At 37.2% G+C, this 18,462-nt stretch overlaps 1 protein-coding gene across 4 annotated transcripts in view; it reads left to right on the top strand.

The window, feature by feature from the left end:
- ACYP2 (acylphosphatase 2) overlaps window positions 1-18,462 on the top strand; it is a 38,227-nt gene that overhangs the window by 12,219 nt on the left and 7,546 nt on the right. The window lies entirely within an intron of this gene.

Raw genomic sequence — 18,462 nt, 5'->3', positions numbered from 1 at the left:
TGATATGTTTTAGGTTTGAATTTGGTGAATAAAGTAACTAACTTTATGGAGAAGAACAACAGGCTGTTCTGTGAAGCTTATCTTCAGGCACACCGACCGCTTAATTCAGTAATGACCCAGTGATAGTGTCTTGCTTGACTGTATTGCCAACTAAGATTTTTGTGACAATACTTCACCTCTTTTCTTAAAGTCTCAGTCCTTGGTACAAACTTATGTAGGAATCGAACTTCTGTTTATAAAAATAAATAAAAGGTTCCCAGCCTTGCATGTCATAGAAAAATAAGCTCTGTTAAGATGATGCCAAAACCCAAAGGCAAGCAAAGACTGAATTTTATTTTAAAGATTTCATATGATTTTTCCTGGTTGTCTGATTTTTCTGGCACTTGATTAATAAACCTGAATGTGTGGAATTAGCAATAATGTTTAGTGAAAAGAGGACAGTAAGAGCGTTAGGAATAGTTTCCAGCTGTTTCTTGTTCTGTGCTGTAGTTTCACTGCATATTTTGTTGTTCCAAACACTTGATATCTAGCCGTAGTGAAGAAAATAACTGTGCAAGTAATGCCAAGATATGTTTGTCTTATTACACCGGGTCTGATTATAGCAATACTAATGACAAATGAGGAAAAGCAGATCCTAAATCCATTTTCATAATAGCTGGATTAATTGAATTCTGAATTGGTTTTCTGGAGTATGTTGAGCCCAAGCTATACCTGAACCTACAGTGGGCCCCCTGAATTTCTTGGCCTCACAGCAAAGTGAAAACGTCGTATGGTGAATGCAGTTCATGAACCTGTAACATACAGTGGGTGTATCAACTGCTTCATGGTCAGAGATTCTCTGCAGAGTGAGGATCTCAAGTCGCTTGGGGCTCTTTTTACTTTTTTCTTCCATTCAGTATTCCTTTCTAGTATTCCTTTTTTTTACCTCCTGCAGTCTTTCTTTGAATGCTGGAGTTCTTGTATCGTGGGATATATGGAAGCATGCAATTTGTGGCTTGTGTGGTGTCTATCTGCCTGTAGATGCTTACAAATACAAAATCTCTTCATTTATCATGGTGAAACTGATCTTTAAACTGCCTGTGTCTAGTGAAACAATAGATGCAAATAGATGCATACAGAATAGGGATGCTAGGGAAGGAATTGGAAAATCAGATTTAGAGTGAAGAGGAGAGAAACTGGTTTTGCTAGGAATAAATTTTAAAAATAACATTATGAATGACAGAGTGCATGTCTAACATGTAAGTTTTGGTGAATGGAATCAAGTAAATCTGCAGAAACTTGCTTCCCAGACCTGACAGAAGCTACAAGCAACTTTTTTGTTCCAAAAAACATTGTTTTAATGTTTCCTAAGTAGTTCCTGTTGGGTACAGTCATGGATTTCTATTAGGTGTTTTTCCAGTTAGTTTCATATCGTTGGGTTGCTAGCACAAAGGAAAAATTGTCAAGTTATGGATTTTTCCCTCAGGGTCTGCTTGCTTGTACAGTTAGTGAAAATCATTTGTTTGGGAAGCAAACCTGGATATGTTTGAGATTGCTCGATACTGAAGACCTTGCCAAATTCTTTTTAGCTTTCTCTTCAGAACTCCATAGGATGTACACAGTGCCAAGAAACTGTTTTCCGGTTGACTTGATGTGTACAGTATAGCTACTGTCAGGAAAGTTTTATTTCAGTGTGTAGACTCTTTTCTGTTGTATCCTTGCAAAAGTGGCACTGTGAGCTACTCAGTTTCACTTCTCCAAATACATGTACAGTTTGCAGAGCCTAATCTTTAACTTAGCACTCACTTCTGACTTGTCGTACGAGCTTCCTTAGAGCCTTAACTTTTCCTGAGTAAAATGGAGCATTGATTTCCAGTGATATCCACAGTATTAGAAACTGACATTTTTTATTTTTTTTTAATGATTAGCATTCAGAATCAATGTCAAACTAGGGAGTCAGATTTACTTTTGAAACAATGAATTTTGGTAATTAAATATCAGTTAGTACAACAGGTTATCAGAACACAATGTGATAACCAGTGCTTTTGGATTAATTAATATGAATTAAAAATTGAAGTAATAGTTTGAAATGTTGAAACAAATGGGGGAGAACTTTCACTTTAGGTGCTTGTATGTTCCATGTATTACTGTTACTGCTCCTCGGTATTAGTTTGGTGATAATGTTAGGTGATAAATGCAGAATAATAAAACACTGTCCTGAAGGACTCGAATGGAATTGAATGTGGACAGTCACTCAAATATATAAAGCAATGACTTACCAGTATCTTTAGGTTGCATTGTCCCTAGGTGTAATTTCCATACGTCTGCCGCTCTCCCTCTACACTTTTTTAAAGGCTTTACAATTCTAGAATGCTGTGACTGAGGAAATGAGATAGCAATGGTTGTGATCCATCTAATATACTTGTACAGAGCATAGGAATGGGGGTGGACAGGCTGTGAGCATTCTCTAAGAATACCTGGAGTGAGAACATACATGCAGATGACACCTCAAACAACTCCAGCTGCTGCTGTGCAATTCCATACTTCAGTAGGAGGCTTGTAAACTGATTTTGACAAAGTACGTGTCAAGAGCAGTTTCCAATGCTGATGCAAAAGGGTGGCTGCACAGACAAGGGCATCATGTCAATACTAGCAATAGGCTAATACTATCTGTGGAAAGCATCTAATATCCACACCTATGAGTAGCAAATGAATATGCTTAAGGAAACTTTGGTGGAGGCCAGAAGAGAGATCCTAATATTGGTATTGTAACCAACTCATAAGTAGGTTGGGAGTTGTAGTGTGAGTATACTTGTCAACTTTTTAAGATGGTATTTTTTTAGTTGTCTTACAAAATTGCTGCAGACGAGAATAGTTTGCAGGTAGACCTGACCAAAGTGTCAGGAAAATGCGTTTAGCATTTGCAGAAATTTTGGAACTGCAGTGAACTGAGACGTGACTGGAAAGAACAAGAAGGTGGCTAACATTTTTTGAGATTATGTTGTAGGAACAAAAGCATCTTTGTCTACTTAATTAAGTTGGATTCTAGGTAATGATGTTGCTATTAGCCTTCAATCTTTAGCAGGATGACTGTAAAAGTCTTTTATTAATTTATTCTACAAAGACTTGTAGAAGTCATGGCTATATGCACTGTGCTAAAGAACAGTGATCTAGAGACAACTTACACCACTGCGCATTGGTCTTTGGCCTGCACTGCAGAAATGAAGGTATTTGGGGTCTCTCAGTCATAAACACCAACAAATTATGCAGTCTTCTGCCTCTGTACTTCAGCTTATCCCAGGCTAGAGAAAGAACCTTGTCTGACCAGCTGGCCTGTGTTCCTCTCTTCCATCTTCCTATCTTTGTTTCTTTCCTGAGTATCACATTGGTTTTTAAGGTTTGCTGCTAAAATATCACTTCTTTTCTTGTTTACAAGCTGTACTTCCTCAGTCATTAGTACTGCAAAAAAAAAAGGAGGAAATGGGCTTTACACAGAATACAGTGCTCTTTGGACATTCTGGATGTAATCAGTCGTGGAAGTAATGTCGCTGACATGTTCATGTTCATGAACAGGTATTAGCCTGTGTCGCTCTTAAGCCTTAGGACTGCTAGGCAGAAGCACTGATATCGCTGTGTATCAAAGTGGAATACAGATTCTTTAAATGTCCATGCTATTTTTTGTACTATAGGTAGGCTATGGTCAATACTAGATATTAAAAATCAAATAAAGATATCTGTTATTTTAAGTAGAGTAATACTGGGGAAAGTATGTAAATACTTTTTTTTTTGAGATATGCTGGTGTGTGTAACTGTAACAAACTCTCACAGTGAATTTAATGTGCAGGAACTAATAAGTTAATTCAACTGGAGGGTATAGAAATCTCAGGGGTCTAAAATTGGGTTCTCCTACGCTGGTATCAATTTTAAAAGGTTACTTATTTGCTACTGAACTTGAGCTGTTACTAAAGCTTTGTTAGATAGAGTTCTTGATGCAATTAAAATGATGGAAAAAACCTTTTCATGTGGTCTGTGTCAATGAAGGGATTCAACTGGACACAGCCTGAGATGTTCTCATTGTAACTTGGTGGATGTGACAGAATTGTTAATCTTTTTTTTTTTTTTGCTTTGGATATGTGTTGTTTAAAGGTAGTGCAATAAATGTGGAGTTCATATGTATTAGCATATTGAGGGACTGAAACTATGCTAGATTCAGGTTTGATACGAAAGAAAATGGTTAGAAGTTGAAGTACTGCATACCTTTCTAGGAATAATCATGAATTTTATGAACTACAGGATATGTATGTGTACATGGACAAATTCTTCAGCCATCATTACAGACGTGAAGCAAGCTGAAGATCCTCTGACTAGGTTTACTGTACTGTAAAGGTCATTTATAGTTCCTCAGCCACAAAATGAGTGTTTCCATAGCTGAACTCATGCGTAAGGCTTCATGTCAGTCTATCATGGGAGGCTTAAATTGCAATTGGCTTTGGCCACAGTATTTTCAGCTGTAAAGCTATTGGGAAGTGTGGGGATTAGAGTGTTTGTATTTGGAGGATTTGATTCTCCTGTGGTTTAAACAATTTTTTGGTTTGCCTGAAATTCACCCTTTTTGTATGTGGTATAGGCTTTGTAGTTCAGAGTTCTAACACTAGATGTCAATCTACTTGCATATGTAGAGGTTGCAATGTATTTTGCCTTCTAGATATTTCTTTCACCAGCTGGACAAGCAGAATCCTGTCTTCCACCTACTTTGCAGGGAATTCATGTCATGAGAAAAGAGGAATTTAAATGTTGGATTTCTTGTAGTAGCCAATATTGAAGACAATTTCTTTAAAATAAGACATGGCAGTTTGGGGATTGCATGGAAAATATTTGATTTCCATGAAGCTGATTGACAGCTTGAGTTAAAGGAGAGTCAAAAACCTAAAAGTAGAAGTTGGAATCTACATTTCTAATTTCTAATGAAAAGAAACTTAAACATTAATAATTCTTATTGATTGCTGCTTCTTGGTATTTGAACTTTGTAGGTACTGAGTTTAATAAAATGGCTGAACATTTGTCTGTTGGTTATTATTTTGTTGTTTGGGTAAGGCTTCTGTTTACAGAAAGAAATTCTGAGTTCCCTATAAACAGAAGCTACAAAAACATGAATGCTAAGCTAGAGGGAATCATAGCTCATGTCACCCCACCTCTGTTCTGTTTGTTCTATTCCTGTAGCAGGCAGTGTGTTTAGGGATACAACAGGAGCCAAATTTAACTTACTAGGAATATTGTCATCATAACAGTGAGCATGAGAGGGAATCTTGAGTATGAAACCTTTAAAGTCGGAAAACATCAATTCTAAACATATATACAGTATCCTATAAAGTAAAATGTATAATACATAAAAATGGAGCAAAACTTGTTTCAGTGCTTCTTTTCTGTTGTGTGCCTGCAGAACAAAACAATCTGATTTTAGCCTTACATTAGCAGACATGACAGGAGGCATTGTAAGTCCATTTAACATTTGTCAATAAGCCAGGAGACACAGGTCTTAGCCCACATCTGTGCTTATTTAAGGATGAATATTTTGGAAGTGTCTGTGGCTGACTGAGATGCCTGCATCCAGAGCAATCCTGAAATTTTTAAGTGATGAAGTGCTATTTTTGTAGAGGTAGGAGCATTTGGAGGAACAAACACTTGAAGTCAGCTTTAATATTTCTGATACCATGCTTCTACCATCTCCTCTGTCTTGTGTTCTAATTTTGAGATGCAGTGGTGAAAAGAGCTGTGTGAAAAATATAGTACTGTGTGGAAGTTAGGTCCTCAGCACTGTTCCTCAGCACAAACTGATGTATTCTGAGAACCTTTTGTAGCTGGTCTTTGCTCCTAGTAATGTCAATGTAAGCGCACTGTTTCTAGTTAGTATTGGTTTTGATGCTTAAGCGCCATTTATGAAAGTGTTTTACATTTCAGTGTTGCAGAGACAGTAAGAGAACCGGAGAATCTTTTAGACTGGCAGCAGCACAGACAGGAGCAAAAAAACAGCAGGAGGCAGAGGTTTCTCTCTTAAGTATAGTATCTTACTCTGAGTAATGGTTTAGAAATAAATGGAGCTAATTACTGCTGTGAATGCTATTGGCAGAACCCAGGGAGTTATACTGAGGTTTTTAGGCACAGAGCAAGTAACAGTGGCTGTAAGTTTAACTTCCTCATTGTGTTAACATCTTTCATTGTGCTGTATCTACAGTTTTGTGTCAGATCTCTGATTTTTTTCATTTAAGAAAGTACATTTTTAGATAGCACTAAAATAGCTAACTGGTCTAACAGCTTGGAGAACGTTTGGACAGAGATAAATGTGATTTGTTATAAAACTTGCTAATGTCCTTTGTCATCTCTGCCATTTTGATCCTGGCTAGCTTCCAAAACTGGATTTATCTCTCTGCGTATCTGTGGAAGTTTTCCATGGGCAGGGAGGCCTGCCCTGTGGGCTGGAGCCCTGCCTGGCATCGCTGAAGCGCTGTGTACTGTGGCCCTGTACCTGAGCTGCCTTTCCCAGTTGCAGCATGTCCCAACTTAGACCCTAGTGTTTGAAAAGTTTTCTACATGGGCAGTGTTTTAAACATGTTTTAATCAGTGGCTGTCAGATGAACTTCACTCTGTCTGGAGGTATTAAAACAAATTGTTTCTGCCATGAAAATGTCTGATGTTACACTGTAATTCTGTCAGACTGAAACATTCAAACAGCAGTAATTCTGTCCTTAGTATCTTGCAGGAGTCTCGTTCTGATTCAGGCATATTAGTAGTGCTATGCAGCTATAGGTAAAATTCTTCTCAAGGAAATGATATATTGTTTTCTACATGTCTCTGCCTGTTTGAGTGACAGTTAGTATGTCCATATATATGAATGAAGGCTCACTTGCACATACTTCAATGTTTAATATGCTTTCTAATTGCATGTTGGGCAATTGCATCAATTGCTGAATTCCTCAAAGATTCGGGCAGAATAAAGTACCCTATGACTTCATATTTTTTAATAATTATCAGTACCCTGCTTTAAATAACTTTTTGAGGTTTTTCTATTTTCATTTTAAAAAAAATGCAAGCTCTGAAGTATCAAAGCTGACTGCTGTTCCAAATGATTTAGAGATCTGGTATATTGTTTAGACATCGGTTGAAAGAAGTGATAGAATATAGTCAACGTGACAGTAAAAACATAAAATTAGTATCATGTCCAATTAAATTGTTTTTTTTATTTACCTTACGTCGCCTCTGGTGTGAGCAACCAAAATGTGTAGCTGTACCTGGCTTTGTGGTGGTTTTGTCACGGTAGTGAATTGTGTCTGGGTGATCACTGCTGCCTGAGTAAGCAGGGGTAGTAATACATGTGGGGCTTTCTCCTATTTCCACTTCTTTGCTCCTTGGCAAAATCATCAAGGCAGAGCATTTCATGAGCTGATGCTCAAAGTAGAGCCAGGGGATTCTTGGAAATGCAGCAATGCATAATCCAAACTCCCAATGGAGCTTTGACAGACCTGTCCAGTCTCACACTGTTTTTCATTCATGGAGTTGTCTGGAGAAAATAAAAGGGGGTTGGGCATGGAAACTGCTTCTAATGTCTGAGATTGTGACAGCATCCTTCGGCTGCTGCACTGACTCACTGGTCAGCCTTGAACCTGAGAGATCCTGCCTTATCAGCCTGGAAGGCAGCTGCCTGCTCTCCATGGGTAGTGAAGGTGCTGCCTGGCACTTCTGCCTGCCCGTGTGCTGGCACAGAGGCTTCCAGTCCTCTGTTTGTGGCAGTATCTCTTGAGAGGCAGCACTGGAAAAGTGTGTGAACGGCAAGATACGTCCTGCTGCCAAAAGACAGGATACTGTTCATGTAATAAACCTTAATAGCAATCTGTAACGTAGCTTCAGGTAGCCTGTTCACAAATTATTTAAGAATTCTAAGTACGCAGGGACTTGAATTTCTATTTCATGAAATTAATTGCAGATGAGGAGTGACATGGACCTGAAATTCTTAAAGAAATTAACTCTAGCTCATTAATTAATGCTTTTTTTTTTTTTTTTACAAGGTCAGAAAATTGCTTTAGCTCACAGTGGAAGTGCTGTAAGGTTAAGGCAGATACACTCTGTGAATGAAAAGATGCAATAAATATTAAGTTCAAAGCAGAATGCAGTTTCAATTGAGTGGCAGCAGCTGCTTTCATTATCATGCATTATACTGAAGAGCTATCAGAATTGCTCTAGGTACATTATTAACTAGAAAGCCAAACTAGATCCATATTGCAAAGAACAAACTGCAAGGTATGACATGAGTGGAACAGAGTACATGGGAAGATAGGGGGAAGATGGAGGCATTTAAGTAACATTACATACATGTCTGGCCGCATGTATCCTTTATGTAGTGTATTGGTGGGAAGACTTCAGGGACCAGTGATGCTGTCCAGCTGATGCCTTCTTGACTGCTTTACAACTTAGAATTACAAGGCTGAATGCTTGAAATACTCCTGAGGTGCCAGTCAACGCAGCATTGCAGGGGCCCTGAACCAACCTTACAGGGATGTAAGTGAAACCAGATGTGAGTGCAGGCTAGCCGGGAAGAGAAGTGCGAACTTGATTGTGGCAATTCTAAGCTTAAAAAAAGCTCTTCCTAGCAATAGCTGGTATTTTCTGTTGCTTCTGAAACTCTCAGTGATAGAATGATTGTGCTGAAGTATTTTCTTAAAGAAGAAACATTTTAGGATTTAAGTCTAAAGTTTTTAATGGGTTTTGGTGCCTAATTCATCACAGAAGCTCAATACTTGTAAACTTTTAATGGCTGGAAATGGCTTGGCTTGGAGATCTTCTGGTGGTTTGTTTATAGCTTATTTCTGTGACTAGAGGTTCCTGGAAGGTGTATGATAGAACGTAGTCTTCATAGTTAGGATTAATTTAGGGTTTTGTTCTTCAGGGCTTTATGTCAATTGAAGAGTCAACTTTACAGAGTGAATGAGTTGCTGTTCCTGAGGAATGAACTGAACAGGGCAATTACTATTACTTTGTAGTTCACCAGTGTGAAACCCTGTTAAAAACTGTGGTGCCGACCATTGCTGTGCTTTCTAACCCATGGAAAGTCACTTGGGCCTATTTCCTGAACACCGGTATCTTAAAACAAACGAAACTATTGAACATATACTATTTAAACAAATATTTATCCAATAAGTGGCCAATATAGATCAAGAAATTAATGAAAAATATTTCTTAAAAATTCCTTTTAACAGCTGGAATGAGTTGCATCCTGTAGCCAGCATCTCTCATGCAACAGTTTCATTATTATCTGAAAGAATTTTGCCATAAGGGAAGTGTTTTGCATTCCTTAGTGAATGTATCCCCTGCCCTAAAGAACAGTAAATAATCAGTAATTGTTTGGGACTTGGAACTTTCTTAAACAGAACTTATTTTACAAGCATATCAATAAAGAAAGTGTTTTGAAGGTTAGCTACTAACATAGAACAGAGATTTAGGTGTTCTTTATCAGTTTTGCAGAAGAATCCCTAGGTTGAAGAGCATGCTGTCTATGTAGTTCTTTGTTTCTTTCACTTCTCATGTTAATCTGTTCTTTTCGCCTATAGGTTTAGAGACATGGCAGGTCGTGCCCATTTCCCATAGGGAAACTAGGTAGGGTTGAAGCTAATGTCCTGTCATACTCACCCTAGGAACCCAGACGCATGAGCCTCCATTTATGTGTATGGGTATCTCTAAGTGATGGCTTGTTCATCTACACCTGTCACTTGATCATCCATCACACACTGGAGATGTTCTTTCTCAGGCTTTACCCAGATGTGAGGTTTTACTGTGCATCTCTTTTTCTTGAATCTACAAACCACCCAGCAACAAGGTAACCTCATCAAAAGGTTTAAGGTGGCTTCCTTATTCTCTGTAGACCTCTGTGCCATTGTTCATATAGACTGGAGTCATTTTAAGCACGACTGTCAAAACCAGAGGTTGTGAATGCCGATGTGCTGCAGAGTGCTGCTGTAATACGTTCTTCTGTCTTTAATTTTGCATATTTAGGCACGATTACTGCTCTATCTTTGCCAAATTTACCTCTGCTTAAAACAACTTCTTGGATATGGTGTCCAGCCAGGTTTATCATAATTGTGTTGCTGGTCTATTTAAATGTTGAAGCTATAGCCACGTGACCATTTCAGTTCTGTGTGCTTGTAGTAAACGTAACTGTATTAAAACTATACATAGGGATCAAGGTCTGAACTGTTTATACATAGTTTTCTGTTCTGGTAATCTGTTCCCTTTAGAGTTCTCCATGTTGCATTTTTCCCCACTGTAATTTTTCTTAATCCCTGAAGTAAAGGTTCTGCATGTATATCAAAAGAAAAGAAATAAACTTCATGGTCTTCCAACAAGTGCTCTGTTGCTGCAGGGTTTTGTCTCTTTACTTGTTGGTATTTGCAGGTCATACCAGTGGTGTTTCAATTGTGTATCTGGGAAAAATGCACAACACTTTTCGGATAAAATCAATGTTGTTCTGCATTTTGTGAAAGGTAGGAAACCTCATTCCTTTATTCAGTTCTTAGATGCCATCTAACATTTCAGATACATCAGTGCTGTTGGTTTTGGAGAGTATCAACTCTAGCAATTTGGATCTTTCTCTGTGCCCAGACAGTGAAGGACTGGTAGGCACAGCAATCTAATCTAGCTTTCAACCCTCAGTGTATGGAGAGGAGTCTGAGGGTTTCTCAACTGTCAATTACAATTTTCTTAGTTGGGCAGTGTTTAGTTTTGTCTGTATCGTTTTACTGTTGCTGCAAGAAGAAAGCAAAGCAGATGTTAAATACTCTAATTAAATCAAACCCTTTTGAATCTTAGCTGTGATCACATTGCTTTTTATCTGGGTAAAAGGGTGTTGCCTCTTGAAGTTCATATTGGATTTTTGCTTAAGATACTAAATCTGGTTTTCATAACATAACGTGCTTAATCTTTGAAACGACTATACTGAGATGTGCTTACCATTTTTGGGGTATACTTGTGAAGGATCGGACTCTTAGGTTAAAAATTTAAGTGATCCTGAAAAGAAAACTCTTTAAGTGGCCAGTCAACTTTCACAGGCCTCCACTGAACTGATCACTAACTTACTTTGTAAATGAAGCAGTGTTAGCAGCTGAAATAAGAAATGGACCATTTTCTATTTGTGGATTTGGCATCTTTGTCTTCCAGTGTTGGAAAGTGAAGTCATGAATAAGTGTCCAACAATTAAAAAGTGAGGTGGATATGTTTATTTTAAAGCTGCAGTGCTGGGTGTTTATCTAGTTTTGGGGAAAAATTAAGAAAGCATATCAGCACTTCTGTGTTTATTGCATGAATATATATGGATGAATAAGCAAAATCACATAAAATAATAAAGTGTTGTTTCTCCTATCATTAAAGGAGAGTGGAAAAACAGAATGATTCATGTTGTAGTAGTAAAGGATCTGTCAATTCTTGAATTATAAACTCTTCCTTTCCGTTGTTTATAAGTAAACCAAAAAATATGTAGGCAAGACTAACATCCTGTATCAAGTTGAAAGCCAAAACGGATGCACTGTTTTAATTAAATATAAATCCTTTTTGTTGCTTTTGTATTATAAGAGACAAAGTTGCTCTCTAATAGCAGGGTGGAAGTAGTCTTTGCTTGCAGGCACCTTGTTGGTAATAATTCTTGTAGCTCTTAGACTTGAGATGACATATTTGTCATGCAACAAAGGAGCAGCCTAGCCAAGTTCAATGTGGGAGCTTTTAACTAACTAATACAGTGGTTTTGTTGTTCCTGGTGTGTGTATACACACTGAGAAGTTCGTAGAAGTGCAGAAGACCTAGGCATATGTTTTCCTTTAATTTTAATGAAAGTTCTGTGGCTGAATTCCATGCATTGCAATGAAAACTGAGTCCACAACTGTGTATGGGATTGCTTAAGGCGTGTTATATGTTCAATTCCTAGAATCAGAATCAGTGTTACAAGTATTTACTGTCTAATGAGCTGCTAGCAGAAGTCCTTGGTGACTGGACTCGTACATCTGTTTACTTCCGAGTACCAGGATTTCCAGTCTCCTGGATTTGTTTGGTGTCGCTGCGTAATTTAACATGTGGTTTGGTGTGTGTACCCAAGAGGAAGTGTGAGCTGGTGGTTAAGATAGCATTGGTATTCAAGAGTTTGAAGTATGTTTTGTCTGACCCTTATCCTCTAGGAATGCTAGTCTTCTGAACTGGAAATCTACATGCATTTGAGAACATCTATTCTTGTATCCAGAAGCCTCACAGTGAGGATCTAGCTCTTATCTTTTTACATCATCTATAATGAGGGTTTTGTCCAATGTGGTATGTCTATCCCTCTATACAGTACTAGCAGGTGTTACTTTAGACATCTTTGAATATACGCTTTCTAATGAAAATTTGCATATAATACTAAGCTTCTAACTTAACCAGGAAAATGATTTGGTATGATGTCAAAAATATAGCTGTTACTTTGGACTGCCTGTATTTCTGCAATACATTGTACAAAAATGGTGAGTAAGTCTGCTTGTTGGGAGTATAAGGGATGAAATTCTGATTCTGTCATTGGAAAGCCTTCCACTGATTTCCTCTGGATGGGAATTTCACACAACTGGACTGCTCTCCTATGGAGGGTGCTCCATTAGGGTAGACTGCCCTCACTGAAAGCAGCACTGCTCCCAAAAGCAGGGGCAAGCAAAAAGACAGAAGTATGCTGTCTATGCTAGATGCAGTAGCAAAGGACTTCTAGAGACAGACATATTCCTAAATTACATGTATTGGTGGCGGGTCTGCAACTTGCAGGGTCAGGAAGAAGCTGTAAAGTTGAATTTTTTGTTTAAAACTTGCTTCTTCCACTGTAATTCACTGTTTCTATGACTGTTCAGCCAGGTCTGGGTTACCACAAACTACATTTTATGCAGAAAACTTGGGCTTTGTACGGTTAAAGGACTTGTATTTTCTATTTATGCCTTCTGTTTTCACCAATCTTACCAGTGAATAAGATGGGAAGCAAAGCACGGTGACCAACTAAGGTGGTTAAACGCTGCCTTGAAAAGTGGCTTTCTCGACTTCTGCCAAAAATTTCCCCCATGGTGTTGGTCAAGACCAGGCTTTTCATAGCGATGTCTGTTTCTTGTACTAGTGCTCAGTTTGAGACCCTGGAAAGTAACTTGCAGAAGTGGTGTGCACTCAGCTCCTTCCTGGTCTTTTACACGCAGTGATGAATTCTGTCATGTAATCATAAGTTTTCTTGAAAATAAATCAGGCTGCTCATATCACAACGGGCACTCCAATTCCTGAAGGCTTTTAGTGGCTTTGTCTGTAGCCATGTCTGTGTTCCAGCCACCCTTTTCATTTGATGTGTATTATATCCCAAATTTTGTTCAAGCTGTTGTGATTTGAATTTCTTACTTATGCAACTTATATGAACTGTTTGGATTGTTTCCTCTGCAAAATGAGGAAGCTGGGGCACACTCTTGTTTTTGTAAAAATGGATGGTGACCTGACTTGTTCTGACACTAATTTTCTGAAATTATTATTTTAGAACAGCTCCTCCAGAATCAAACACTGCAAGTGTTTGTAAGTTTTTCATGATGCTTGCTCCTAAATTATTTGTTTGGTTATTTTGCTTCCAAGGTCTTGGTGTTGCAAAAAAAGAAGGAATGTATTTTATTATCTGTGCACTTATAAATGGCCAAACAGATTGTTATGAGCAATTTTTTAATAAAAAGCGCATGAGAGTCATGAGAGGTCTTATTCTAGGAAACATGCCAGTCTTGAATGCCTGTACTTGATCTATCTGCCTTTGGAAATCTTTGTCACTGGAAGCACCAAGTAACTCTAAGTTATTTTGAAATGAGTTCCTTAAAATTAGTTATTTAAAAATTAGTTAAAATACTTGATTTTTTTTCTTTTTTTTTTTTTTTTTTACTTTAAGAAACTAGTAACTCCAGACTTCAGTCCTGAATCCCATCCTAATATGCATGTTAGCACAGTTGCAAGTCAGGAATAATATTGGTGACAAGGAAAGAGTTGAAAGTTGAACAAAGGCAATCACCATCATACAGTGACCACCACAGAAAATTCTCTAAGTCAGGAAATACATAATGCAGCTGGGCATCGGTGAGTACACCAGCGAATGATCTCACTTCATTAATGCTGTTGGAAGGCTCTGTAGAGTGCTCCAAGCTTTGCAATGGAGAAAACTTGTTTCAAAATGGTGAGTCATGACTAGCCCATCAACTTTCAGTACTCACCCTTTCTTGCATTAATGAAGCAGTGGCAATTGGTTCTGAAACATGGGTTAAGTCAAGCATAATATTAATTAAATTTGTACATAAATTTCAATAAAAGTTGGCTCTTAATGAAATCTCTGGGGTTTTCCAGGATTTTGTAATTCTTAAATCAGGATACAAGTCCTAAGTTAGCAGTCTACAGTATGAAAGTGATAGGAAACAGATCAGTCTGTTTCAGTGGTCAGGCGGAATAAATGGTCAGGCAGAATAAAATCAAAAAGGGGGAAGGGAAAGAAATGGCATAGATTACAGAAAACAAATGAGATGTTTAATACTTCTTGACAGCGCCTGAAGCTTAAGGAAAAGATGAAAAAATAGAATGATTTGAGTTTTGGAACATATCTGTACTTTGCCAGTAATTCTGTTCTTACCAGGTACTTAACAATTATCAAAACATGTGTGTTAAGAAATTGTTGTTACTCTTACCCTGCTATTATACTCCTCTTTTGCGACACAGCAATAAAGTGGCATTGCCTGAGCTATCGAAGATCTTTGTTCAACAGAGTATGCTTAATTACATACTTAATAAAATACGAGCTGATTTTTATTTAACTCTTACCACTTACTTAACTGTCTTAGTGTTTTCTTGGCATGTTATTCCAAAACACCTTTTTTTCAGATTGCCTCCTGATGCACATTTCTTTTATCAGCCTACAACACGTGAAGCCTAAGGGATGAAATTAAGACTTGGTGGCACAAGACAAAATGCTTTTTAGTAGTTAACAATACCTATTTATAAGGAGTACCCCAAAAATAGTATGGGCCTATCAACTTTCAAAAATGATTTCTTTTTTTTTTTTATTAGATGTTATTTTTTTGTAGTCAGATTTTTAAGTATTGTGAAACAGATAAAGCTTATTTCACTGCCTTCACTGGAAGTGTCACTGTTGCATTGAGTAGAATTTTGCTTTTCTTATAGTTCTTGAAATCTGAATCTTTTTTTTTTTAAAAAAAAAAGTACTTAAAAAAAAAGAAAAAAAGTACTTCTAAAGGGCAGATCCTAATGAGACAGCAGGAAGATGTCCAAAACAAATGGAAGCTTAGAAGCTTGGGGGAAAGACCAAGCCCATTACCTGTATGATGAACATTTACTAAATCTGCTGGTTTGGTTTTCTACGTGGTGCCTGAGAAGGTGATAGTTCAGGATTTCAAATCTGGCTTTATCTTTTAAGGTTTTATTTCTGGGAAAAAAAATAAAATAATAATTCTCCTAGTTGATTTATCTCTTTTGCAAATAATCAGGATGTTTTTTAAAGCAAATAGTTCAAGAACCAGATTTATTTAATAAAAAAATACTAAGTACTACAGCACATGAAACACTGAATTACAAAGAATATGAATTAGATTCTAATTGAATAAATATTAAAAACTTTGCTTAATTTTTTGAAACAAAAACATTGAACCAAAATGTGTTCATGCTTTGATAGCTTTTTTAAATAGCTTGGAGCTTTGATATTAAATGTGTTTATTTACACTGAATATATTCATAATGACAGTTTATAGATTGCAGGAATGGACTTAGCCATAGGCATGATTGCAGCACTGCTGCATCTCACATGAACATTTTTTTTTTTTACAGAAACAATAAACAACACATGGAGGATTTTAATTTATAGTAACTAATCAATTGCAAAGGTGATTTTAATTATTAATTACAGGGGATATTATTTATACACCTAGCTTGTACACCGCTCTACACCACTACATTCTTTGTAAAACTACATTCTTTGTAAACATACTGTGCTGGGTTCACCTCAAGAACAGGTTCTGGTGTGCTGGAAACAACAAATAGCTCCTGTGGAATAAAGAATGCAATACCTATAATGTATCCTTATGTTAATCTCTTGCATCCTCCTTATTTTAGCTATGTTGATAATTCAGGATGCTGTGATTTTTTTGCAATTAAGTCCTGACAAAGCCCAAGCTTAAACTTCCACGCATAAAATTGAAGCAGATTGTTGGCTACCGTGGTCTACTTGGTGCTTTTTTGAACAGCTATGCTCTCAAATGGAGTATTGATTATTATAGTAAATTTTTGTTGGTTTACCTCATATGCTAAAATACCTATTTTATATCACAGTTGCTTTTAAAGTTTTTTGAGGCTGTGGGCTAAAAGATGGAGGTAACTACTTCCTTGAAAGTGTGCAACTTAAACTACACTACACAACTTAATTTAGTAAAGGTGGGGCGGGGAGGAGCTGAGCTAGCTGAATGTTTGTTAAGAATGTTTCAAAACACTAAGCTATAGAAAAATGGAAAATAAAATTCTGAGTTGTTACATACTTTCTGACAACAGGCATCCACTTCTATAGGAGTTAAAATATATGTTGCCGTTGTCTTTAAAATAAAGGTAGTTTGTTAAGTCCCAGCATACATTCATCAGTTGATCTAATAGTAATAAAATGTATCTGAGATGCCAAAATAGCCAAAGTAAATATTTCAGCTTAAAATTGGTTTGGCTGAGATTTTTGTGACTGTGTGGGATGGGTTTTGTTTTCACTGCTAAAAAAAATGGGCAGGCAAACGTTTTGTGCATCTGAAAGCAATTGTACATGCACTTCAGCATGAGGAACAGCTGGACATCCGACTGCCTAATCTGTGCTCACGTGTGGATGCTTATATAAGGTACTTTGATAGAAACAGTCACTTGTGCATGTTCTGAAGTGAGCTGACCCATTATCTCCTGAAGGATTCAAAAAGTGGTATCTTGGGAAGGGGAAATGTGTTGCAGTAACTGCAACACTGGAAGTGTTAGATATTCTCACATGGACTTGCTTTGTGCTCTATAATGTGAAGCTTTAAAAACTGTGATACTTTCATTTTGAGATCTCCATTTTTTAAATAGTTAAAATAGTTCCAGTTAAAGCAGTTGGACAGTTTGCATCTTCTGAGTATCTTTTTGTAGCTATCTTGACTTTTGAGGGAAATAGCATGAATCCCAGTCATGCTTGAAGGAAATCATTGTGTTTTGGTCTGACATTATTTTTAGTTCTTGCATAATAACTTAATTGTATTTTCTGTGTAAATTGTATCTTCTCTGCAACTCTCAGAAGATCAGTAAGCATGGTAATGTGGGAGTTAATCTTCATGGTTTGTATGTCTGCCTCCCTTGCTGAACCCCATTACAAAAGAGCAGAAAAGCGTAGTCTTTGAAACTTAGGACTGCATGTGTTATCTGCACAATTTGCAGCCTCATTTGAATGCTTTTCTGGACTGTGGATGCATGTGGGTTTAATCTGAACTTGGACTGTATGTCTAACTGAGCTCTTTACTCTAAGGGCTCTCTTGTTTTTACCGGGCTGGATAACGAAATGGATTTTTAAGTGATACTGCTGATTTGGTCAGTGTGATGCTTAATTATGGGCTGCTAACAGGGTTGCTTTGAAATGCCTAAGGTTAGCATTTAATCAACTTTTTAAGTTAAAAAATTGATGATCAGAGGCAATGGTATTTTTATTTCTTGCTCAACTATAACACAGCTATTGGCTTTAAATACAACTTATGTGGATGGTGGATACTAACCAGTTATCAAGTGTCAGAGAACTAGCTTTTCTCAAGAAGCCTGAATTGGTATGCTAACAGCCAAGGTTCCTCATTTAAACTTCTTGTGGTCTTTCGTTTAATAGATGGGGTATAAGAAATCATTTTTGATTGCTTTCTGTGTGATAGAGTGGTGTTAGCCGAAATTGTACTTGGTTTGTGTTGTGAGCCAAACCTTACCCTGTAGGAGGCAGACCTATTACAAGGAAAAATAATAGGCCTTTCTGCTTCGTAGGGCTCTCTGGTACGTTTATTGCTTTGGGAATATAAGACATGAGTTTAACAGGATGTTCTCATTTGTCCTGTGCTTTCTATAGATCAGCATGACATGAAACCTATTTTGAGTTACTGAAATGGCTAACTTGGTTTTATTTTTCATTTCTTTACTCTTCTTCATTGGAACAAATGTCTGTGATATTGCATATCTTTTTCTGAGTTTTTTGAGAAGCCAAATGTGATTTTTCGACTTCTTTTCAATGAAGAGATATTCTGATAATTTTTATGAAAATGCACTTATGATTGCATGCCTGTAAATAACTAAATTATACTTCAAGTTTACAAAAATATTTAACAAGAAAATCCTCATCAGATCTCTTGTGTAGCACATAAGAAAATCTTCAGATTCGCTTTCATT

This window comes from Anser cygnoides, chromosome 3 (assembly GCF_040182565.1).
Source record: "Anser cygnoides isolate HZ-2024a breed goose chromosome 3, Taihu_goose_T2T_genome, whole genome shotgun sequence".
Lineage (NCBI taxonomy): Eukaryota > Metazoa > Chordata > Aves > Anseriformes > Anatidae > Anser > Anser cygnoides.
Note: the sequence above shows the minus strand (reverse complement) of the source record. Positions and strands in the feature narration are given on the sequence as shown.